Source organism: Falco peregrinus, chromosome 1 (assembly GCF_023634155.1).
Source record: "Falco peregrinus isolate bFalPer1 chromosome 1, bFalPer1.pri, whole genome shotgun sequence".
Classification (NCBI taxonomy): domain Eukaryota; kingdom Metazoa; phylum Chordata; class Aves; order Falconiformes; family Falconidae; genus Falco; species Falco peregrinus.
Window position 1 is genome coordinate 1,677,934 of NC_073721.1, and position 27,051 is coordinate 1,704,984.

A 27,051-nucleotide genomic window follows, 5' to 3' on the forward strand; every position below is an offset into this window, starting at 1 on the left:
AGAGGAATGTTAACCATACATTTAAGCATGTGTTACATGAGGTCCTTTTTTCAGAAACGCAGACATTGCTTATTAACAACAGTGTCATCTGACTCTCTTAGGTAATGAACACCAGCAGATGACACTGTATTTCACCCGTGGCTATACCGCAATAATTAAATAATATTAAGTAGAAGTACTAGGGATGGAATTACTAGAGAAATCAAGACTCTTAAAAGAATTCCACTGAAGGATGTTTAAACAGACATTCCACAAGGGTAAATAGATAAATTAAGTTTTCCCTTAGCAATCTCTGTGACAACAGGAGAATACTAAATAGAGCACGTAAGGGACATGTTGTAGCAAAATGTTTTGCCTTATTTTTAATTTAAATGTAGTTATATAGATTAAGAGCCTGGAGGCACCAACCATTGCCAATCAAAGCTTACATAATGAGTGAGTCTTATAGGTATACAGAAATCACCACTGCCCAGAATTGCTCAAGTCATCTGAGAGCAAATTTTTTTCAGCATAGACATGTACAATCCGGCTGTGGGTTATTTTTTTAAAGTATTTTCAAAACCCATGATTTCTCTTTGGCAAAGAAATCCTTTGAAGCAGTCCAACTACCCTTTGAAGTTAAAATAGAGAAGTCATTTCGTATTCATACACCCATTTTACCTCCCCCTTCCGAAAAAAGAAAGCATATAACTTACTGAAAAATTTATATAATTAAATAGGTGGACTCATCTCATGACATCAGAAGCATTCAAGCAAATGAAGTGCCATTGAAATGGAAGTGTACATGACTTTGGGTGTAAATCAAAGACATTGTGAACTGAAATACTGAGGGGGAAATCAACCTTAATTATTTCAGATTAAGAGCTACAATCTGCAAGTCAGAATACTGCTATGTATATAGTAAAGTGTATGAAGCATTAATGGGTTGGTAAATATGTACTTGTTTCAAAGAGCTGTCCTCACTCAGCAGCCTTAGATTTATTAAAACTAGGGGCATGTTTTCTTGCTGAGTCACGACAGCTATTAAAAACTCATGGTACATGCCATACAGTGCATTAGTAGCAGGATTTTAACAGTGTTCTTTTCCTCCTTCCATTCCTATAAATGTATTTCTCTCCTTTACAATATTTCCTAAGAGTCTCCTGTGTCAGAGATTTTCCCGTGTACATCTTTCCAGAGCTTCAGAAAAATGAGAATGGCTGATCTTACTTGAAAACTAAAAGCTTTGAGATAGTTCTCTATGGAATGATGAAAGATCCCACAGGTTCAAGAAAACAAACGGTAAATACAGGCTTCTCCTTCCATAAAATACAATTTGTTAAATACAAATGTTTGCTAATGGAAAGTGTTTTACTGCTGCAAATACAAGACTGCTTGAAAGGTGATATGAAGTCAATAACCAAGCAGTAAAAGCAGCAACACACTATATGGAGGCATGGCAAATAAAAGGCATGCTTTGCCATTTTTGTATGCCTTCTGGAAGATAGGCATCATTTTTGTTTATCTATCTACAGTGCAGAAAGTCACATATGTATTCATACTCTACTTGACTCTGCCAAGTATTTCTTCTTATTCCACAATCCACCATATCCTTCTAGACAAAAATCCCATCAAAAGATCAGCTTAAACTTTCTTACCTGAGGTGCCCAGTGGAAGAAACAGTGACCCGATTTTATTTTATTTTTTTTTATAATTCCTCACTACTTTAATCCCTTTTTATATATACTGTATGTTTAGGAAGAGGGAGATAGTCTTCTTGGGGGAAAAAAAAAGGAAAAAAGGTAAATAAATCACGTAACAGGAATGCTCATAAATCTGTATTTAGATTGGAAGCAAAAATAAACTCACCAAAGATGATTTAGTGCCTTTTGTAATGAATGTGAGTATTAGGTCCTTAGATTTTATTAACATTGTGAAAGAACATATTTTATGTTCAAATATTTAAATACTTGTAGAAAGCAAATGCAAAAAATATTGTAAATATTAAGTATTCAATTACTTTGTTATATAAAAATACATTGCAAAATAATTTCTTGCCTGCAGAGCAATACACTACCAAAATCTGAAATTTCTACTTTACCACTGAATCAAGTGAATTTGATGGCTTTATTTGGAGTCCAAATGAAGAAATGCATGCATTTCTCCCGGAAACAGGCAGGAGAGCAGTTGACATTTGGAGTGCTGACCACAGGACAGCTTCAGGGATGAATAATGAATCACTTCACCCAAGGAGCAGAATATAAAGGTACCAACTCCAGCAACGCACTTCTCAAAGACCTTTCTTTCTCAAAAGAAACTTCTCAGCTTTTTTCATGCTGACCAAGCCTCCAACAAAGGCTGCCGCTCCTCATGGAAGCTTTTTCCTGAAACTTATTTTCTGACACCTTACAGCAGCTCCACGTGGCTTTGACACAACCACGCAGTTTTTCAGACAAAACCATAATTTCTGCATTGCCCATGTAGCAGCCCCCCAGGACCCAGCGTGCCGGGGTCAGTACAGGCTCCTTCAGCGGAGAGGAGGAGGAAGGTGCAGGAAAGCAAAAGATGATCATTGCCTTCCTCAAAATGCATAGAAACTCAGACTTCCTGATGGCTTGCAATAATGCTGAGGAGACAAGAGGTAAAGATTTTTTACACTCACTAAGTGATCAGTTTTGCTCTTTCCTAATGGATGCCAGGATGATGGCAGAAGTTGAAGGTAAAATATAGACAATGCAAGCTGCTGCAGTGAGTGTGTTAAAAATAAAATGAACAAAAATAGTCCTAACAAACCTTACAAATGTACTCATTTATCGTCTCCCATTTCCAGACCTCCAGAACTGTCAGGACACAAAAAGAGCTTTCTTAGTCTAGATGCACAGTTCTGGCAATTTCGAACTGTTCCAAGGTTAGCTCAACCCAAAAATAATGTTAATAGCAATAAAACTTCGGGTCTTCAAACCACATCGATCCGTGGAGTGAGACAGGAGGATGGGAGAGTTTTCTTGTTGATTTTATATTATTTGCATTGATCACTATCTGCCTATTTACCTTAAATAGCCAGCCATGATGCTACTTTATTTTTCAGAGCTTCAATAGAGAAAATGCTTCCATTCTCTGAATTACAGCCCTGCAATTGGTAGTGTGATTTTGAATGTAGTTACCTCTTGCTTAAATCAAATCAAATACACACCTTAATGGCAAACCAACATTCCTCATGTGAAAACCTGAAAAGACAAAATTCAGTGAGAAACGTTGTGTATTACCTAACCCTGGTGCAAAGGTGTGGATGCCGAAGCATGGCACAAGTACGAGGGTATGACTGGGGGTTTTGCAGCCCTCCCTGGGGAGGCAGGGACAAACCCCACCAGTCCGGCAAGAGGCGGGCAGATTTCTATACCCAGGACTACAGAAAGTTCCTACCATTTCCCCATACCTAAAGTACTTTGTTTTGCATTGAAAAAAACAAGTTGCATTTAATTAGTTCTGTTCCTCATAACCCATCTAACAGGGTTTTAGCCATGGGCTCAAGAGTAAAACATTTTTAAATGCGCAATTTTAATCCAATGGTAAGCTAAAATGTTATAAAACTTAGGAAAGAGTAAAGAACTAGCAAGTGTGGAAAAATCAGAAAGATACTTAGTTTCAGGTTTGTGCTTAACTTTGCCAGAGATGAAGAAGCCTTGCCTTTTGCCAAGTTTTTCTAGTTTACTGTTCAAATGAGAAATTACTTGCAGAAAATACTGATTTAAGGCATTTTTCTGTAGACTCCCTAACAATATTCAGGTAAAATGAATACCGAAAGCAGACCTTTCAGAGGTGTAACTGCATCCATATTAAGCTGGTGAAGAAAAGACAAACTCTGTATCTACATTTTTTCTCTCTCTGGCTCATCCTCCTTCTCCCTTAACTGTAGGGTCCAGCCAGGGAGGGCATTCTGTAGGCTGCAAAGCAACACAGCATTGCTGTGTGCTAAGGGGTGCACAGTGACAGAAGGTCACTTACTTTTTCATTAGTAAAAAGGTTTTTCCATCAAACAAAGCAAAACAAAAAAAAATAGATTAACTATTTAATAATATATCTACTAAGGGGAATTTCCAACTTTGTAATGGGCAACTATTGAAGACCTTTCCCATCACATCCACACCTCCCTGGGAGTTCTGAGACTTCCTTACAGCTTTTTCCCCCGTGATGAATTTGTCTAAAACCTGTTCAGCTAGGAAGCACTTGCTTTCTGCAGGATGCTATGATCAGACTGTCTTTAACTAGTCAGACACCCTAACCCCATCAGCCTGATCTTTATTCAAAAGATCCTGCTACCTCTGTCCTCTCTTCCCCGCCACAAAAAAACCACAGAGCTTTTCCTTAGGAACTATCAAGAACGGTTTGCTACCATTCAGCTTGCCTTGCTGTAACTGCAATACAGGTGCTGATAATATCAACCAGTGAAAGTACCAGCCTTGCCTAAGCAGGGTTTCTTTTTGATACAGCTCCTAAGGGGCAGAAGTGCAGCCTCCAGCAAATAAACAAGGACTTCCCATCACTTTATACATGGATTTTTTGAATACCACCACAAAACAACCTTTATATAAGCTTTATGCAGCCTGAAAATGTCAGGAACACTGTTGCTCAATAACAAATGCAGTTGTGGAAAATTTCCCCTTTATTTAAGCTGCAAAACATGACTTTAGAAGCCTAAAACTAACTCGTGCTGAATTTCATAATGAGTGGGGTGTGCAACAGGCAGGCAGCCCCTGTGCTCTGGCAGCTCACAAGCATGTTTACTTAAAATGCTGCCTGAGTACGAACTTGTTCATCTGAAATGAACCTTAGGTTTTATGCTCACCTTCCTATTTAATGACATGGGAAACTTAACTGGGATTAATGCATGTTTATACATTTTAATTGTATATTAAAGTGTGTTTTGCAGATACATAAGAAACATCAGTAGCATATTAACTTATATTAGCTTTAACAAAAAAAAAAAAAAACATTGACACATTTGCAATTATTCTGCAATTATATAGAAATTACATTACACACTAATTGCTCTGACAGGTGCCTAATAGCTTCTCTAAATAGGGGGGTGAGAATTTACCCGTGGGTATTCTCAACTATTTTGCTTGACCACCTTTTGCCTCTCCTTAAAGCAATGAAAATACGAGGCAGCCATAACAAGTTTCTGTTCTGCTGGATTGTTTTTTTTCCAACACGATCGATGTGCTCCTTCCCCCATGGCTGCCTCTGTGCATCCCCTAGCTCTGTGCTGCTTGCCAGCAGAAGCCTTTCTGCTTCTGGCAGCGCTCCTGAGTGTCCAAAAGTTTTTCCAAGTTTGTTCCTGAAGCATCTGTGCTCAAACTTCAGCAGCTTTTTAGGCAAACAGAGCCTGACAAGGGGACCTGGCCATGCCTAGCACATTCTGCAGCCCTCAGTACAACTGCATGAGCATAGCTAACATTTAATGAAACCTCCTGCACATACTCCAGATACAAATGATCTCAGTCCAAGGACAGACAAACAAAAACCCGTCTTTTTTTTGTGTGTTGTTTGTCTCCATTAATTTGAAGATTCTTCTTACTAGACAACTATGCTGAGAGAAAAAGGAATGGTCTTGTGTTTCTGAGAGGTCCTGGAGAATAATTGATAAGAGTCTTGAAGCTAACTGGCCATAGAAATGATGACACTGGTGGAAAATGTTGTCAATACAGCTGACAAATGTGCATAAAGTATGATCATAGAATCATTCAGGTTGGAAAAGACCTTTAAGATCATCAGGTGCATAATAATTTTACCCTGATGATAGGTTTACCATAGGATGGTCTGGGACAGGACGGTTTGGTTTCGCATCCCGCCCGCCAGTGCCACGACCTTCCTTGGGCAGGCGTCAGGACACACTGCAGGGTTTACTCTTCAGGCTACAGCAAAAACGTTTTGCCTATCTGAAGGCAAAGTGCAGTCAAGTGGGACAAGATGCATGTGGTTTCCGTGCCGTTGGAGAGGGAATCTAAGAAAAAGCTGTTGCAAATTAGTGACAAACTGTACAGGACAGGCACCGGTCACTGTGGGGTTAAAGCTTCTCACTGTTGTTGTTCAGTAAAAACCTTTTCATATTTTCAAATTAATTCTTCAGTGTTAGACTTATGCTATGATGTTATTACAGGTGTAAGCTAAACAGTAGTTAAGTCCCCTGAACAATCGCTTGTGAATCATACATCTGCAAAAAGCTAGACAAACCCAGAAGAAAGAGCCTTTCCTGTAAGTAAAAGCCATCAAGTGACATTTCAGTTAATACCAAGCGCTCTGCCGCCCTTCCCAGAGACCCAGTTTCCCAAGTACTCCACCACTACAGCCCTCTACAAATTGAAATTTTATGTACATACTGTAATATAACCCCCATATGTTTAATATAGTCTCATTGTGAAAATGCTTCCCAGACTTGTTTGCAAACACTATAATACTGAAAAACAAATGCCAACTCTTGCATTCAAATGGGAGTACTGCCTGTAAAATTGTGACCTTTGTTTTATATATAGGCATCCACAGCTGTTAACCAGGATTATCTATACATCCCAAGGTGTATTTCATCTGAAATGCAAAGCATTTCTTTATTGCACGTATGGTTGACTGGGAATAAAATGAGTTTGTTTCCCTGTGACTGAAAGCTATTTGCATGACTTTCAGATATTTAGAGGTGATTTACAACTCCTGCATTCACATCATGGGCAGATAAACAGGAAAACTGTACCGTGTATGACAATTACTATCCTCAACATCTGTTTTATCCGAAAAATAATTTTATGTAGAAGAAATTCTACCTTAATTATTAGGGCTGACCCAATTTTGTTTTCCTTTAATGCTTGCTTTCAATGGCACAAGACTCGTCTTTTGTATTAGGCATAGCTAGATTCTGTTGATTTATCAGCTGGTCACTTAGGAAGGCACACGCAGAACTGCCTTTGGTGTCTGTTACACATTGCACTTTTCTTAGGGAGAAGTTAAATGTTGACTCATTGTTCTCTTGCAGCAAATAGGAATTTTATGGATAACGTGACCTGTGAAATTCAACTCAATGCATGCCTCCACTGCAATTAGGCAGGGCAACAGCAGCTCAGTGCCATACTGGCATTAATTCTAACGCAGCCAGCTAGAGCAGAAAGGAGCAGGGAAGAAGGCACAGCCGCAGACTTGAGTGGAGGCTGCAAGCCAGTTGCCCTCAGCAAGCCAGGCGAGGCAGGCCATGCTTTAGCAGCCGCAGGCAAGGCTGCGGTGCGGAGATCTCCCAGGCAGCAGGGACAGGGAGCTGAGCACGGTAGCAGTGCCAGGGCAGCGGCACGGTGCCTCGCTCACCCGTGACACAGGTTCCTTACGCAGAAGCACTGCTCAGCATCAGTGTGTGAGAGGGAATCCTTTGCTGCAAAATGGTCAGCATACAGCCAGAATTCTTGTAGTAAAGATGCTTGACCTCTAGTTATTAACTTCTTAACTTCAGGGGGGTGTTGGGTTAAGAGGATGTGCAAGGTAACGGGAAAAAAAGTCCTTGGATCCCTGGCCCTCCCTGCCTGCCTTGAAGCATTTTTTGTGTTTGAAAATAATTCATGCTTGCTTCAACACTCATATAATTATATCCACCCATGATTAATTACAGTACTTTAAAAATGCACTTGAGTGATGCTTCTGATGACACAAAACCTTTTTCTTTACAGAAAATGTCTACAGCGGGCAAAGACTGGGACAGTATTCCACTAACTTATGCAACTGAGGTGCCTGAAAACAAAAATATACTATGTTCTTTATTTTAAACATATCCAAAATAAGTAACTTTGACCACTTCTCATCCTTTACTATCTGGAAAAATATCTTGCTCTGCTCTTCTGCCTGGCAGTACTCTTACCATATCAGTCTTAATACTACATGAACGTAACTGCAATACATTGCACTTGCACTGAGTTCAGAACATTTTGTTTCCAATTTCCTCCGCACAGCTTTGTTTATGCTTTGGGTATTAGTATTCAGTAGTTGAACATTCTTGCCAAGCTTACTCCAGGGATGTCTAATGGCTCTGGACCCTAGTCTTTGCTCCTAACACATAAATAGATAAGCTCTGCAAAGCAGTCATTTGTAGCTAGCCTTCATCTCAACGTTAACTAAAGGTGTAACTCAAAACTTTGCTTCGAGCTCAGCCCTCCCACACACCCAAGGAGGGTAAGGTTATTTAAAAAACAGCTAACAAACACTCCCGACATCGCAGCACTACAGCCCCAGACATTATCCCATCTTTCCCAGTGGCTCATACAGCCAATGTTCATGTCCTGGACACTGCCATGGGAGCCAACCTGCCAGAATTAAACACATGTCCAAGCGACTGCAGTGACGGCAGCACACAAACTCCCTAAGCAAATGCCATAAGCTTGTGAGGAGGAACTAAAGTACAACCGCTGTCTGCTCCTGGAGTAGCAAAGTGCTGGTGATGCAGCACGATGGGAGCTCCCGCTGCCCCAGGATGCTCATCACTGCAGGGCAGTGCCATCGCATGGCAGGGCTGACTGCGCTCCTGCCAGACGAGCTCCAGAAGTACTTTATGCCAACGGCAAGCCTGGGTTGGGCAATAGCCAAAGCCTCCTTTCTCAGGGCTCACTGCAGTCATCTTTATTCAGATATTTAGGTTGAACTCTGATATCTTCCACTGCTAGTGGTGTTTCCTTCCACCTTCTGTTAAATGCTCTATGAAGCTAGCAAATCCAGGGAAGTACCAAGCTTTTCAAATGAACCAAACCTGCTTCCTCCCTCCCTCCTTTTCCTCCTGCTTTACATTGTCCCACAGCGATTCCCCAGATCTTAAGTCAGCTTCAGCGACTTCAGAAGATCTGTTTTACTACTTCATCTATAATTTTGCATTTTTATCAGCAGTTTCACCACCCGTGTTCAAGCTGGTTTTCTCATTTTTTGTAGCGTTTCTACCATCATCTGCTGAGCAGACAATCTGAGGCAAACACCCTGTGATTCACTGAGTGGCATTGGGAAAATCAAGAGTAAGAAAGTTATGAGAAGGTGGGAGGGAGGGGAAAAAAGAGACTTGTTAATATCATTGTCCCAGATTGTACCACCCTCTAACTCAGAAATTTAGCAGCAGTTGGAAATTCAGCCTCTCATACACATCAAGCCATCCATTCAGTATTCTGAAAGGCAACAATATATGTCCAAAAAAGAGGGTGAAGCATGGAAATGGAAATGAGATCTGCTTGAAATGTTGATTATTTCTGGAGTACTTTTGAAATTTTTCCATATGCCTCTCATATACAACACTATGCAATTAATTAAAGCAAACAGAGTGCATTAAAAGTAAAAAGCACCATATGCACACTTACATTTCAATACACATGAGAAATTATTTCTATACAAGAAAAAGCCCTGAAAGCTCCCATTTCATTCACGCTTTGAATTTGCTAACATTGATGAAAGCTCTTCAGGCATTGACCAACACTCAAATTGCTTTTTATAGTCTCCCTTGTATGTATTTTAATACACAGAATTAAGATTTGTAGCTTAACGCAGAGAAGTACCTCAGGAACAGAGTTTGTGAAATTACCATTTTTTAGTTCAATCACATTGCAGTGAGCTATCAGAGAAAATAAACATTGAAGTGCTACAGGTCTTCTCAGGTGGCAGATATTGCTTTATTACTGGACTCATAGTTCCTAATTCCCTGTTAAAACTAAAATAACTGCTGAAGGTAATGCTTTTGGAACTGGAGGAGGCTGAACTACAGCACTCCCCTGCTGTTTGTGACCCATAGATACACGTGGTCTCCCTGCCCATGGCTGGGGGGTTGGAACTAGATGATCTTGAAGGTCCCTTCCAACCCAAACCATTCTCATAGAACATTATTCTATAGTCTGTCCAGCTTTGTCACCAAAGCATCTTCGAACCTGTGAAGCTCTTACCAGCCTATGACTGATGTCTGTCACTTTCTACCAATCACACATATTTATTAGGCAATTATCTCTTTTTCATTACAATATCATCCCTCTCTCAGAAGATCAGCAAGCTTTTGTGAAGTCAGAAGCTTGGTGTATTTAACATGGAGTTACTAACTTTCACTTGAGTGGAAACTATGGAGCAACCTTCCACCCCAGTCAAAGCCAGTATTGCACCCTCTGCAACGCAGAGTTCTCATAGCAACACCCGTGCTTTCAAAAACCCATATTGATCAAAGCCCACACAGTAACATCCAGCTATGGCATGATATCTTGATATCACACAGTACAGATAGTGTCACTCCAACATGGCTCCTACAGTTCCAGTGCAGAATTCAAATGTTTTGTTTATAAATATGGGCTATATATCTATCAAATTATACTGAATGGACCATATTACATCATAAGTGTTACAACTGATAACCAACTTAGAAATGTTGTCCGTGGAAGTATAGGAGTACTGATACATACAGTGAGTATAGTCATTAGAAGGCAGTGAAAAATAACTGACTACTCCTGCACTTACAAAGAAATAAAGGCAAGAAAGATGACTTTGGAAGTAGGAAAATCAGATGTAACTCAAAAATCAATAGAAAGGCCAAGATTTAAATTAGAAAGACTGTGACACTAATGAAAGATAATATTGCCTTGAGCTCTCAACAGGGAGAATGGAAGCTCTAGGATGCCGGTAATCAGATTCACAAGATGAAAATCTAAACCTTCCATGTGAATGTAACAGCGATCACAATTACTCTGAAAACTAAATTCATGTCAGAGGCAAAATAAATCAAAAGCATTAATGAGAAAATTAGAGGATTCGAAGGAATTAGCTGTAAGGCATTCAAATTTCTCTTTTTTGTTAAGAGCAGCAGTCTTGTAGGAATGTCAAAGAGTAAATAACATAGTGAAGTATAATTGCAATAAAGCTCATTCAATGCTGCATTACAGTACATCTAGTCTGACTACCATAAATCTCCTCCTGTGCTTCCCAGTAGTTACTTAATGAAAAACAAGCCAAAAGTTGTGTGCTGTTATTGTATGTGTTCCTATAGCACCTAGGAACCTGAGAGCCACTGCAGTAACTTCTATTCAAACATGACAGACAGTTTCTGCATTGAAACAGGAATGTTCTTCATCAGTCTCATAGCAGCCACTAAAACTGCAATTTTTTTGCTTCCTATGATGAAAAAATCTTAAAGTATTCATGCTTTAGCAAAATTCTCTTCTTAAAGACATACATAACTATGGAAGCTGACCCTCAGTTGTTCAGACACAACTGACATTTTCAGGGAAGAGACTCGGTGATTGAGGCCAAACAAATAAAAGTATACATGTAAATAGAAGCATAATTTCACACAAAAGCTGTCTAGAAACAGTTTCTGGCAAACCTAAAGTCTTTCTGGATGGTATCCTTCCCTTGAAAATGGCCATTAGCTGATACCTCAGAACTGTGAGAATAAGAAACATGTGCAACGTTATTTTGCCTGGGTGTACTTTTTTATTTTTGCATTTTAATGGTTACCCCTTTTTCTGAACCCATTTCTAGTTTTTCCACTGTGCAATGGTTGCAGTTCCCCCAATTTAAGCATGAAAGGCATGTACTGCATTTTATTATTAAACTTTACCCTCTTCTATCTTACTGCTCTGTTAAATTACTCCATTTTATGCACACAATATCTGGCGCGTTACACGTCAAATCAGGCATTAGCACAGCATATTACACCTCTGTATACAACAGCAGGAACAAGAGAAGTGTTTATACTTTACTGAGCTAGCAAGCAATCCATTACTTGAATTTTTTCCTGTACAGTTTGTCAAGTCTCTCAAATTAAGTTTTACATAAGATGTTCAATTTTTTCACAGCAAACCAAGCAACCCACCTGAAAAGTACTCCAGAATCTCATCTCTGTGTATGTAGCGTTCTTTTAACAAAACAAAACAAAAATAAATGGGAGGGACTGGACACTAGATCTGAGACAATGGTGATCTGCTGAGGGGAAGGGTGAAGTCACCGCAATCACCCACAAGAAATAAAGAAGTCTAAAGCAAGCTACATCCAAACTGATTTTTTTTTTTTAATGGGTTCACCCTTCATCTCTCAGATGAATTAAAAACCTGCTACAAGCATTGCACTTGGCATACAGCAGTTGTCTTTGCCTTCCTGAACTGCACAAGGCAAAGGTCCTCACAGGAACAACTTGGATCATGACAGCAAAATGTCTAAGAAAAAGATAATATAGAATTAACCCACTCCTAACTAAGCTGCTGGACATCTACCTCAGGCTCTGAAAGCCCCAGATGTCATAGACAGATATCCCTTAACATCCACAGATTGCACACAGGCATGTCAGTGACTATAAAATAGCTGCATACACAATTGCTTGGATGCACTGTTTGTATAAAGCAGTTAAAATACATGGCAAACTATTAAAAATGATTAGGCGAAGTTACACAGCAACCTTAGAGGGGATGCGAATGCTACACCAATCTCCCACCAGCTGGAATGTGCTTTGGAGATGCTCAGCTCAGCCTGGAATACACCTTTTCAGAAGCTTAAAACAGTTCATGTACGTGAAGACTATCCACAGATCCAGGGCAAAATGTGTAACTAATTTCATGAGAGAAAGAGACAAAAGGATTTCATCTAAACATTGGAGTTTTGGCCCCAATGCTATTTAAATATCTAAACTTTAATTAACTTTAGGTTGAACGACATATGCGTGAGGTACTGAGAAGTACAAGTATGAACAAGACATGAGTTTTGGTGAAGAGAAAGTCCTTCGGCAAATGAATGACAGGACCAGAACAGAAAAACAGAATGCCCAACTCTTCACCTTCTATTGCTGAAAACAGCAAAGGGTCTGGACAGTTCTCAAGTCTTAAAAACCAGCCATTTAAAAGATTTATCCGAGCAGTACTCCATAATTCAAAACTGGAGAGTGTTAAGGGAAAATCTACAAAAACATATTAAAGGATTAGAAAGCAGAACCACAGAGAAAGATCTGCAGAGGTCAGACTACTTAGTTTATCAAAGAGGAGGTAAAAGGGGAACTCTGATCACAGTTTAAGAACCTAAAAGGATAATGAAAATGTGCTATAGCAAGCGCTTCAATCTAGAGATGAACGTATATCAATTTCCAGAGGTTACAAGTGGAAAAGTGCCAGAATCACACAGGAAAAAAGAAACCCTTGAAGTAATGGTGTGAATAATTAACGACTCGAGAAAATTACCAGAGGTTCTCATGGATGCCCTATTGCCAGAGGTCCTTAGCACAATACTGGGTGTTTCTTTGCAAGAAACGTTCCAGTTCAACCTGAGTTACTGGACATGAATCAGCTGAGAGAAATCCCACAGCCTATGCTGTGCACTGCTCAAACTACAGGCATCTCAGCTCTGATGGACCCCAACACAAGACACCAACAAAAATTTGTATTAATGTTTTTTTCATATACTACTAGAAAGTACACAGAAACACTCCAGGTACAGAGTTATTTCCATTAAAAACCTCGTTACGGCTAACAGTGCAAAGAGCCAGCAAGCAGACAAACTCTCTTACCGCTACTCCTTTCTGAACAGATTCGGAGAGGAGCATCTGGTGACAAATTTCTGTGCCTCCAAATCCATCTCTGCTCTTTCCAGAAGGTCAGGGACCGGATCTCATCCAACTTAAGCAACAAAGATAATTACCACGTTCAGAAACACGCTAGTTGCCAAAGCGTGCTCCTTTTCCACCACCTGCTTCCTTGTCTTCTCCACCTCCCAAAAACACCTCTACTGCACAAACGACAGGCTGGCTGAGGTCTGACATGGTTTGCTAAGTAACTGTCCCAGTGGTGGGTGCACAATTGGCCATCACCGGCACCATCCAACTCAAATTGCATTACACTTAATTGATTCATTAAGGTAATCACTACTGTCATATCATCTGCTCATTACAAACAACAACAAATTATTCAAAATATGTTTTCCCTTCTGAGCAACTGTATCAAATATATTAATCAGAAGTTGGTTGGCTGTTTCAGTCGCTCATTATCTGCATGCCATTTATATAATAAAAAGAAAATGAACAAGCAACTTGCCATCAGTCGGCTATTTCATTTTTCCCCGGTGAGTTCTAGAATTTGTAAATTAAACCAGCAGTGGTGCTCCTGATTTATATGAGAAGGTTATGACCAAAAATATATTTCATCTATAGGCAAATCTGTTTTATATCCAACAACTTGTCAGTTTTAACAAACTCTGCCAAAGGCTATTATTGATGGTAGAAGGCAAAACAGGTATGGAGAAGCCAAGATTTTCACATTATGCACAAGAAAAATCACACCAGCCATAACAAAATTGTTATCTAAGAGTGAAAAATGCTTATATATGAACTTGATCGAAATTCAAAAAGTACCCTTTGCCCAAAGAATCACTTTATATACCACATCCTATCAGGTAGGTGCAAAATTAGCACATAAGCGATTTATATACATTTCTGTATACTGTACCCTGAATTTGGTGTACTCTATTAGCACAGCAGATGATTAAGGTCTGCAGACTACATAACAAAGCAATGAAGTGGTGCCGTAGTAGTTTAAATCAGAGCAGCTGTGAATAACTCCCATTATGTCAGCTATGTGTTTCTGGCAGCTGATGTACCATCAGCCAGGTCTCCAATTGCATGTCAGCCTTCTCATTTAAAACCCCCAGAAGAGATCGAGCTAGACACCCATAGAAAGGTCTTAACTGACAGTGATTGCCTCTATTCTGAAGACTAGCAAATTAAAATAATCTTGCAAGTGACTATTCCCTCTAAAGAGGAAACATTAATTCTTTACAGAATTAAGTCAATGCATTATTTATTTCTTGCTATAGTACTATTTGTGTTTTCTCAAAATGGGATTCAGGGCAGGGGATGCTCCTAAAAGCCCACCAGGATACCATAATTTGCTGCAGGTGTTCATTGTTTTATATGGCTCATTTTACACCATCCTTTAATTAGTCATCACAAGTTACCTTCAGTGCAAAAGGTGATGGTCTGGTTCCTCGGGAAGCACCAGAATACAAATTCTCAATTATCTTTGGCCTTGCAGGTGATGGAACCAGCTGCGATAGACAGCAGAGACTGTTGTATCACCTTGGGTAGACCAGCGTGCATGGTCCTCTGGGTTGCCGAGGCTCTCCTGGACCTGTCAAGGACCAAGACGGTGACTATCCAGCAGCCTCATGCCATTTGCAAGCCTGTCTGTCCTTCAAGGGCTGTACCTGTAGACCAGAAGAAAAGGTCTGCACTAGACAGCAGGACAGCCCAGGGCTTGCATGCTCCGATCAGCTGTGGGGCTGGCAGGGGGGCACACTGCCCATCGACACCAAGCAAGCAAAATACAGCACATGATCTGCATGCCTGCCCATGCAGGTAAAGCTGCACTTTTGTGCTTTAAATGATGCTAAGTTTCCATTTCCCCAATTTTTGAGGCAATCTATAGAGTGACAGCGTTTGAGTGAGGGAGAGAAAAGTCAAGAGGGTGAGCATGGAAGTGTTTGCAATAAAGAGGAATGAAATGAAGGATAAAGGAGGCGGCCTGATGTGATAGATTGGCTGTCCTATCAGTGGTGATAGTTTTTCTACAAATCATCAGAACTCCTGCCTTGAAGATGGATCATCCAATTCATCTTTGCGGAAGCACCATCGAGATGCTGGGGGGAGAGGAGAGGTGGCCGGGAGTAGCCGGACACAGGGCCAGGAGCCAGGATGGGAAGCAACAGTTTTGCCCTGTTGACACCCATGAAGTTTGTGAAACAGTACTGGCAAATTGTTGTTTTCTGTTACCATATTATCACCCTCTTGCATCTAATAAACTAGTTATTCGAGGGAAATTACAGCAAGAAGCAGGGCCATGCTAGCAGACAGTAACACTGCTAAATGTACAATGGCGCTGCTATTCATGCTGGCTGGGAGCAGCAGCCGAAAGTGTTGAAAACAGACTGCCCTGTCTGTCACTCAGCTAGTCCTATCCACAGCAATATTGCATTGCCTTTTAAGATATTTTCCTGTTTTTCAGGGTTATCCATGAAGCGACGGCTCTGAACTCTATCATCTCTGTGCCTGACACATTGTTTATAAAGATCCTGAAAGCTTCATCCCTTCGTATTGAATGCTTCCTTGGAGAAAGAAACACCCAAATTACATGAGCTGAAAGTCATGTAATTATTATAAATGAAAATAGCAAGCCATAAAGAATATTCTAGCACTGTTCATATTGTTCAAAAGAAGAGAACAACAAAGTAGCAAAGCTTTGTTTAAACTATCTTTTTCCAATATAATCCAAAGGAATCTTACACTACCACCATGATACTACAAGACAACATTAAACAAAATACAGGTTAAATTGTACTGCGAAGTACCTAGACAAAGGGTATTTTTTACAAATAGATGTGCAAACAACACTCTTTGGGGATACAAGCACGTAAGGAGGAGGAGGCATTTTGCACTCAGTAACATGATGTCATGTATCACAACACCATAGGAGCTGTCTTAATTGTCACAACGTTTTAAATTGTTTGACTGTGTGTTTGACTCATTAAATCGCTTAATACATGTATAGGTACGTACATACACTGTGTATGGAATATCAATACCACATAGCTGAGAGGCAGGTTTAGGCCAGCACCTTGTTTTCAGCACTAGCCAATTAGGGAAGTAAAATAGGACATAGCAAGTGTGTCCAGAATCTTCCCTAGGAAACTCTTCAGCCTCCCAAGTTTCACAGTGTAAGAACAAGGAGTGGTTCCTTAATGGTCACATACCTCTGTACTCTTTGCCCTTTAAAAAAACACAACCCTTTGGTGCAAGCCGTCTTGGGAGAGCAATAAATTAATGGAGAATGCATCTGAAGTTGCTATGACAGATCTGAAGTTTCCCCTTCTTACACAGTATCAGAAATTAAGCAGCAGGTTCACAGTCACCATGGCCCTTTCTTGAAAAGAGAAGGAAAAAAAGAAGTCTAATGCTGCTTTAGGAATTTGAGCTTAAACGATTTTACTTTAGGAAAACATTTGAAACCTTGAGTTAAATAGTGAGAATTATGCAGGTTCTGAAGAGAAGAGATTTGCTGGAAGCCTTTGAAATAAGGGAGAATTAGACAATATAATTTATTTAGACTTTCAAGCCTCTTTAACAGAGCATTAAGAGAAAGCACCATAAAAACAAATTTTCAGAGTGGAAAATGAAGCTATACTGTGGTCAGAATCCAGTTAAGACAAAAAAATGAGTAGGAGTGAACAGCTGATATTCAGCAAAGATATTCAGAGATGTTTTCCAGAATAAGTACTTGCATGTAATACACAATTAGGTTGGAAAAACAGATAAATGCATGTCTGAGCAGAAGCAATATATCTATTTTCCTTGTCAAACTGACACATCATACACAAACTTTCCCTGCTCATATGTGATCAGGAAAGTCTTTCACTTTTTTGACCACTGAAAGAGAGGAGAAAGCATACTTCTGCAAAGTTTTCCTCTTCTATATTAGTATGGAAGACCAAAAAAAACCCCAACAAACTACCAGTCACCCATGTGACCACGGGCAAATAACACACCCCGGCACATTTTCATCTGTTAATTCCGAGCCTAAGCTGAAAGGCACATCGGAGCCGTCCAGAGGAAAACAGCATGGATGTGTTATGGGAAAATATGCTAAGCTGCTTCTGGGAAGAACATGCAGTACAACTTGAGGGTACAATCTATGACAAAGACATTAAAAAAGCACCTAATAAGCGTTATTACTTTGTTCTTCAATTCTTTATGGTTACAATTATTCTGGTCTCTCCCTTGAGAATTATTTCCAAGGTAACGTGCACTGGCTGGCTTTCTTGTTTCAAAAGTAAGATAAACTTCCAGAATCACCATCTCTTGATCTTCAAGCATAAAGTCCAAAAGAAAACTGATAGCCTATAAGAAATCACTGTCAACTGATTCATGAAATAGCTGGAACTACAAGATCTACTGCCCCCACAGAGGCAGAGCTAAGAGTTGAAGGCAGACTGCTGTATTCTTCAAACCATGGGCACATGCATGCCAGGGCAGTATTCAAAAGAAGGGAAAAATTCAAGCGTAGCTGACTAGAAGGCAAGAGGTTCAGAGACACATTTTGCCTCCCAGTTAGAAAGTGAATGTGAAAGAGCGATGGGTGAAAACAGACCTGGAAGTCTTCAGAAAAAGAAGCATTTTAGTGATTCTGCTTAGTTTGAGACATTTCACTGTAACACATTGGGGATGGTGTTAAACCAGAATATATTCTCACCTCCTGGCTAACTGTGTTGGTCAAAAGAGGTAATCTCAAAGCCTCCTTATCATGCCGCACCGAGATGACTTCAGGTCACTACCTCCCCCGTCTAGCTGACTTACATCAGCCCATTCTTCGGCTCTTTGTCCAGGTTCTTGATTAACTAAAGCCTAATACTTCAGCAGAAAAGCCATCAGCAGTGGGACGGCTCATTCCAATTGTCTGGCCATTTCTTGCTGAGTCTGCAATGACCAACCTCAGGGTGAAGAAACCTACTACAGAACAACTTTTCAGCGGCCAGGTCAAAACGTGGTTATACCAAGCCCAAAACAGAACATGTCCTTCTCATCCAGAAATATCATATCATCCACAACCTACTTTTTCAATTTAAAAATCTTTTCCTTCATCCTCGTCCTGCCCTGTTCCAAGTGCCTCCTTGCCTACATGCCTCGAACCAGGCATGCTGGAGTCTTCATGGAAAACATCCCAGACTTTCACCTTTAAGTTTCTTCTGAATTACAGTTCTCAACATTTTTAGAGAACAAAATATTTTGCATATAAGCATGCAGAAGTTATCGTCATCTTGTCTGCTGGCAACAACCATATTATCATAAAACCATTCGCACAAATCAAACCTTTGCCGCTAGAGGACTCTCCTGAAGCCATCGCTTCAATGTCACCAGGCATCCACTTCACTCTTCTTCATCTCCCTTTCGTTTCCCAACTGCAATATGGTCTGTTTAAGCTACCTTTTGCCTCTTTCATTTGTTATAAGATTGTCTATAGATAGATAGATATACATACATATAAACACACACACAGATACATACATACATGTTATTTACGTAATTTCCCTATGGCTGTGCATGGCTGTATTTCTTGTTTTCTGTTGATTTTTTCTGTCTTTTCCACCTTCTGTGCTTTCACTTTTCCTTAGCTCTGCTTTCTTGTACTGCACTTGCATCCCATCCATATTCTGTCTCAGTTTCTTTCAAAAATATTCTCCTCTCACAGCTACGAGGAAAAAAAATCAAGAAGGCAAGTGCAAAAAGAGACTGCGTGTTGCAGAAGCTGGAAGGGTGACTGCGTAAGAGGCATCCCTATTGCAGCAGAAAACAGTTCGCTACAGCTCTGTCCCTTTGCTATTTCACATGTTGCGGAACAGGCATGCGTTTTCAAAAAATTATAAAAATAATCCAAGTATTCATGTTGTTTGGTAAAATGTTGCACAGAGGTTTCTCAATAGTCACCAAGATGTCAGTCCTGCTAAAAGCCATCTTCACAGCATCAGAACAAGAGACTAATTTGCTGTAATAACGCCTTTTGGTTGTGATAAATAAACCAGGTTTAAAGTATATGTTCAACCTCCAGGAAAACACTGAAGTTGGCTGAAATAACATCAGCAACACAGGAGGCAATCTGCGCTTGGAGTCAGCACTGGGCAAAGGGCCATTGCACACTTCTGTTTTCCCATGTCTTTTTCTTGCTGGAGAGAACTTTTTAGCCACCAGTGTTTATTAAGCTATTATATTAAGAATGGCTTTTATCAGGAGAGCTCTTGACTGACGTTTGAGCCAGTTCCAACTAAAACTTGTGTGCCATTTCAGTTGGAGAAAAAAATACTTTCAAAATAGTATGCTTTTTTATCAAGGTAAACCTCACAACACGCTAGTAAGAAAAAAGAATTTTTAAAGAAGAGAGCAAGTCTAATAATTCATACCTGACACCACCAGCCTGGGCAGGTTCATGGCATTCTCTGCACCACTTGCTCCTCCTCCTACCTTTCTCCTCAAACTTTCGAGTAGGTAACCAGGGAAAATTCTGCTCTTAGAAGGTTTTTAGATATAATTTGATAGAAGCAACCTGGGAGACATCTGACATGTGTTAGTTTTCTCAAATTTCAAAGAGAAGCAGCACCGTGTTACCAGTCCTGTCGAGTGAATCAATGACATGTTCAATCCTGAGAAAGGTGCTTGTCCTGTAAGTCATAACTCATCAGGTAAAATGCTCCTTTAGGATCAAAATGAAATCTAGACCTGGAGGGCACATTTGAAACCTCTCTTCAATAGGGCAAAGATTACCTCTGCAGAACTATTCTGTGAAACAAGAAATTAGTGTATTATCTTGCTCTGCTGTGGGACAATACTTCAAAATAATAGCAAGCTCCTGAATGGGTCATCTTTTCTGTGTGAACACTGAAATTTTCTCCTGTTACAGACTCACGACCACAACGCAGCTACACTCCACTCAGTCATATGAAAATTTGGTAAGTGTCATAGGGACTGACTTTCAGGAGTATGACGCTCCCACATATGTCATCGCTTTTGTAATTGTGGGAAAATGAAATAAAACAGAATACATGCCATACAGACACCTCAGACCTCATATTGCAACATTTCACTTGTTCAGTTTTGCAGCTGCTGCATTTTCTGCTTTATTTGTGTCTCTCTGAGACCCGCCCTTTACAGCAGGCACTGCACAAAGAAACCCTTATCAGGAATCACTGGGGTGTGTGCACACATGCACGTGTTTGTGTGCACAAGTACATCTTAAAGCCCCAGGTTTCATCTAGACCAGGTTTTTCTTTACATGTATTTTTTGAAAAATCCTAATGTCCCAGAACTTGTTAGGCACAGTCATGAAAACTCTTTCGGTCCTTCCTCAGCATTTCTTCCCATGTATCTCATCAGAGGTTCTGTTTTGAGTTTTGAGCATGCTCAAGTTTTGGCACCTAAGCAACAGCTACATGGAAAAACTCTTCCAGCAAGCTGATGCTTCTGTGGGACTTGTTGTCTTCTATGGGACATGTTGTCATCCTCTTTCTCCCCCTCCTCTCCACCAGAGCTACCACCTGACCTAAGTCCACCTTGCAGATACTTCCAGACCAGCCATGCCTTGCAGGGTTTGTAGAAACCAACACACTCATCTAACCTTAACTTCACAAAATTCCATGGATAACTTCTGATTTCAAAAGACTGAAAAGAAACCAGAACAAAAATGATGCTGCTCCGAGAATTAAGATACAAGCACTGAGGTTTTTTTCCTCTGACACATATCCCTTCTGCAGGCCTTTAACAAACCACTTTGGCTGTCTGTTTCTCCTTCCACTGCCACCTTTGGTGTAAAGTGATGGTGCTTGTGGGTAAGCCCAGGTGCAGGACCACATAGACTGGGCAGGAAGACATCCATCCATGCTCACAGGGGAAAACAGATCACAGACCCCAAAGAAAAATGGCAAATCTAATGACCGACTGCTATTAAGCAAACAGCATGCCAAAAGCATTAGGAAAGCAAAATCTCACAGCATCACCCCCAAACATTTCCCCAAAGGTGAAAGGAATGACCACCATAGTGAGAACTGCTGTGTAAAGCAATGACAAGCTCTCTTCCGAAGAGACTCATTAATCCCCATCTACTGAACTGTGACAGTGTCAAGCTCTGCAGCGGGAAGATGGTCAGCAAGGAGACATCACCCACACCTTTCGGTGATCTGCACCTCCTGCCTTTTGCCCTATCAATGCCAGGACACACAGTTACTTCCTGACTTTCTCCTACCTAAATTAACAATTATTACTGAAGTAATTTTCTAAGGTGTCGAGGTCAGCAAAGCACTAGGAAGAATCATGGCTAATGAGCAAGCCATCACTACTGCAAAATGAAAATTGCCGTAAGGCAGTGGAGAGTATCGTATTAAAATTGCCCATAAATTTGCAACTGCCGAACGGTATCTCTCATTGCATGAGGGGCAGGGCTTTTGCTTAAGAATTTTTTAAAATACTTAAGGCATACAGCCTTTGAACTTAGTCCAGTCCCCTGCAATCACATTCTGAACTCCCTGTGTTAGTAAAGAGAACAAAAGTGAAAAGGGCTTATAGTTTCACTTTTTGACTTTCCTTGTACTTTTAGCTCTAAAACCATTTTGATAAGATATGTACATAACTCACTGAAACTGCTTATCTCTCAAGCAATGATTTCTCAGAGTGTTGTGCAAGTAAAGGTTCAAGACAGGCAGTTTCGCAGCACACATTCATAATTTCCCTTAAAAGCAAATTGTTACAGCCACAGCTGCTGTAATCCAGGAGTGGATCTGGACTAGGGAAAAAGGAAAAGCCTTTTCTACTGCCAGGAGAGCTCGGTCTGTTGGGCTTTCATATCATGGAGTGTTTGTGCTGTTGCCCAGCAAGTCCCTCGGGAGCCACAGTCTGTTCAGCCCGGCCCAGGGCTGTGTGCTCATGAGAAGGAGCTGACATCACCACAGACACACAAAAAGCAAAAACCCCACCATTTCTCGAATTACAGTAAGTGGTGATGTCGAGGAGGTTGTTCCAGTCCTGGCTCTGTTCCTACTAATTCAATACCCACAGCAGTCTACAGCCAGTTCTAGAGCCGGCTCTTGAGCACCAAGAAATTAAATATTTCCCTGATAGTTCCATCCCAGACTATCCAGAGCCAACGCACTTTAGTCCCAAAATGCTGACTCTCTCCCGCCAATCTCCCCAAAACATAACCAGCCTGTTTCATGTGAAAATATCAGCCTAGCAAGGCTCTATCTCATGATGCAGTTTGTCATTTCCATCAAGAACGCAAGTTCAGTTTATGGCATCTAAAAAGGGAAAAATAATAATAATACAGGAAGGAACACAACTGACATTTAAAAGAATTTGATTGATGATAAAGCCTGTGGGGAAAAAAACATGGAGCTTCAGAAGGGATAGGAACACTACTCACTGAAATAAAGACTTTGAGACTTAAAGATCTTAATCCTGTGGGGAAAAAAGAAAAGAAAAAAAATCTAAAAAGATGAAAATACTGCCTAGTTCCTACAGAACAAACAAACAAAAGCAACAACAAAAAACACAATTAACAAAAAAAAAGGAATGTTCTTGAGGATGCAGTTTCAAAATGATAGGAAGTCCTAAAAGCCATAATTCATTCTGGCTAGAAAACAAATTGTCTCCACAGTATTATAGGATTTAAAACAAGCAGATTTTGTCAGTGGATTTAGCATGATGAATCAGGTAAATTGGAGGCTGAATCATCACTATATCCCCAGGCATCTGCAGTGAAATAGAAAGGAAAGGAAAATAAAAAATTAGAGAAGCACCTAGAGGATGCTGAGGAAATCACAGGCACACGGAATATTGAGTGAAAAATCACACTGATCTGGAATGTTTGCGTCAGGTTTTTTAGTGACAGGCAGTATTTGGGAGCCATGAAGAGACACAGCAAGGAAGGCTTCTGGACCTCCCAGAGCTGAGACTAAACCCAGTGGGAAATGGTCTACCACAGAGCAGACCCAAGGAGGAAAATGGAGGAACAGAAGGGACCCTTGTCTAAGCGATTAGATGGAGGTAACAAACTGAAATCTCCAGATGTTATGAAGCAGGAACCTGAACTAACTCCTCCAGCAGCTGGAGGGCTGCACTTCATGCCCCAGGGCCCCAGCAGTGCAGGCGCTGGGACAGATGAAGCCTTTCTCACCCTCACGAAAGCTTCCCAGCCTGCTCAGCAGATGCTTTCATCGTGTCTGGGAACAGCCCAGTGGCACTACCTTCTCCTGGCGTCTTCCGTCTGCCTCCAGACCACCACCCTCCTGCCCGACCTCCGAGGCAGAAGAAGCCAGGCAGCTGGGGGACGTGGGGGCACACACGATGCTGTCCACACCTGGTGCCTCGGGAAGGCTCCTGTGCTGGCCATGCACCCCCCAAACACCCTCACTACACCAAGCAGAGCTGGGGAGTTACGTGTCTAAGGAGTTTACCAGCGGCTTTCCTGAGCTTTCTTAAATGAATTCTCAATTGCTTGCAACAACACATAAAATTTAATAATAAAATGCCTTTTCTTCCATTTTCTTTATACTTTTTTTTTCTTTTTTTTTTTTCAGAAAACTTATGTCTGACCTATATTGACCTCACAGGAAAAAAGATAGATTTTTTTCTGCTTGTTTATTTTTTCCCTTTTTTTTCCCCCACATAGTAGTACCATCAAAATATGCGTTCCCCTGACGGCAGAGACAAAAGCCACTCCAGTAACTCAAACCAACACCACTCCTTCCTCGTCCGGCACAGCAATCCTTAGTGACTTCAGGCTGCCAGGGAAGGTGAAGGACAGAGAACTGCAAGAGCCCTCCCATCGCAGACGCCAAGAGAGCCCTCAGCTCTCACTTATGCGCTTCAGTGCTTGCAAGAAAGGCACAACAGGAAATTTTCTTTCTGTCCATACACAAAACGAGCCCTTAGCTAAGGAATGGATAGCATCTATTGTAGAGGCTGGCTGGTTTTCTCCAATACACTACAAAACTCACTTTTAAGTGATATGCACGGCTGCACCTGCACATTTTGGGCATGGCCAAATGGAAGTGCTAGGTGGCAGCAAGGTCCCAGGTATGTCCCATTCCAGCTCTGGCTCATTTCAGAAGTGTCTTGATATTTACTCAACAGTCACTTCAAATACTTACCATTTGTCACCTGCATTTTAGACGCGGGTGTCCTCAATTCTTCGAAACTCTTGTGTACAGAACAGCACATATGGGGCTGCCAGTGACCCTCCCTGGGAAAGACTACAATTATTCCTTGCGTTTTACATGCAGCCACATTTACCTGTGCCTGTCCCTGGTGAGAACACAGAGCATCAACTTCAAAAGCGCCACTCCATAATTTCACAGATCTAACAGTCAAAGCAGAGCTACTGCGAAACTTAAAACAAGCAAAATGTAGGTTTGTGCCATTAACATAACAGAGGGAAAGTGGAAAGAAAATTTGCTCATATCTTGTATGTTTGAACATGGACTTCAGTGCAACTCTCTGAAAACGCGATCTAAGGTTGCAGCTGCATTGAAGAAAGCAAAACAAGCTGGAAGCCCAAGCAAAGCTGTCCTTCGGCTTAAGCTCTAAGACAGGGTGGCTGGTGGGAGAGGGGACATGGCCTCAGCCCACAGCCACTGCCCAGGCAAACTGCACATGTCTGCGGCAAAGCAGCAAACACACATGATCACTTTGGTTAAAAACTTCTCCCAAGAAACCTTTCAACCTTCAACCAAACATCAGCTCATTAGCAATAGGTCAAAGCCACATGGTATTTAACTTTGGATTAAATATCACTCTCATTCTCAGTGGGAAGCCAGGGCATTAACATATGTCTTGTCATGTATTTTCCCTTCCTGTTACATCTGATTAATTATGCCTCTTTCTGAAATCTTTTCTTAGTTTTTATGTGAAATGAAAACCCATGTCAACAGGGAGAGGACAAGCCCCAGGAGAGAGGCAGCAAGCAGGGGGGAAATAATTCTTCCTCGTCCCCAAAGCTCTGCACTCTATTTAGACTGCAGCAAAACCAGGGGAGGGATTTTTCTCTTACTTGAATGTACCTTTCATTTTCCTGAAGATTTCACTGATTGCAAGACTTTGTTAACATTTATACAGGCTAAAAAACACAGGTCATTTCCATAGGGACTTGTACTGGCCTCAATCACAGACTAACAAAACATACCGCAGCAATGACAGATATATATCTTGACTGTGAAAATATGCCTATAGGCACTTTCTCTTCTCACTGGCAAACCATTTCCCTTAATTTCCCAGTTTCTCAGCTTTGCCACTTCTTTTTACATTTTGCAATAAATATTGTTCAGCTTGGTGACAGGATAGTCCAAAGCTTTTAAAGCAAAACAAACTGATCGTTCTTCTAGCACAGAAACATTAAAGTTCTTTCACATTATGTTGAAAGCATTTGGTCTAATATTTAGAAGTCAAAAACATTGATTTCTCGTTTAGAAAGTTAGCAATATTATGGATGCAGCAGCTCATGTGCGCACATGACACGTTAATGATCAACTTGACCAGAAGTTATAACCTCAGATTGTAAGGTGCAATAGCCTCTTAACGAAAGCCTGTGGAATGATACAAATGTGTTATTTAATTCTTTTCATTACACCAATGAAACCAGATTTGCATATTCAGTACTAGCTGAGCACAGTTTTGTAGAGCAGATATAAATACGCTGTAGATTATCCAAAAAGCACTTGGAGCTAGAGACGTTAATTCTCACATTGAAGTGATAAATACAGAGAAAGAAGTCAAATTGCATCTGTGAGGAAGAAAAAAGCATTTCAAAGTAAAATCAAAGCAATGTCAGGAAGGTTGCAAGCAGCCACCAGCCGTTCCCAAACTCACTTGCATCTGCCCACGCGCATCCAGGTCTGCATTCGTGTCTCACAGAGGCTTTGCCATTCCTTGGGGAGAGGGATGCTCCCTGTGCCATGCACCACAAATAGCCTGCCATAAATTTACTGGTAAATGCATTGCTCTCGCCTCCTGACTGGCAAAACATAGGTGTAGAGATTCTGTATCTGAAAAAAAAAAAAAAAAAAAAAAAAAAAAACCAAAAACAAACAAAAAAACCCCCAACACTTTAAACTAGAAAAAAAACCAAATGAAAACAGAATATATAACATATATTACTATTAATAATATATTACAACACTAATCCATGTATTACTGTATTAATTATGTTAGTTTTTACTGTATTATTATATTCTTGAGAGTGTGTATATGTATACATATATATAACAACACCTATAGCATATGTATTATTGTGTAAGCAAGGAGACAGGCTTGGCAGATGGCACAAAATCTGAAAAATATCACCTGCCCAAAAAGTTCACAGCAACTCTTTCACAACAAAAATTGTGTGGTAGATGACGCACCTTTGCAGCCTCTTCCCCATAACTCCTGCTCTGCAGTACGCACGGTGCCAGCTCTCCAGGGGACAGGCTGCCCACTGCGCTGCCGCCCCCAACAGCCGCTGTTTCAAGGGGTCCGTGCTGGCGGCG

At 40.7% G+C, this 27,051-nt stretch overlaps 1 long non-coding RNA gene across 1 annotated transcript; it reads right to left on the reverse strand.

Moving 5' to 3' along the window:
* Window positions 1-3,046: 3,046 nt before the first annotated feature.
* Window positions 3,047-27,051, reverse strand: LOC114011771 (uncharacterized). The gene is made up of 4 exons (XR_003553829.2): window positions 26,926-27,051; window positions 26,393-26,568; window positions 24,679-24,770; window positions 3,047-3,206 (listed from the first exon to the last, which is right to left on the reverse strand). It is a non-coding gene; the product is annotated as an uncharacterized LOC114011771 (long non-coding RNA).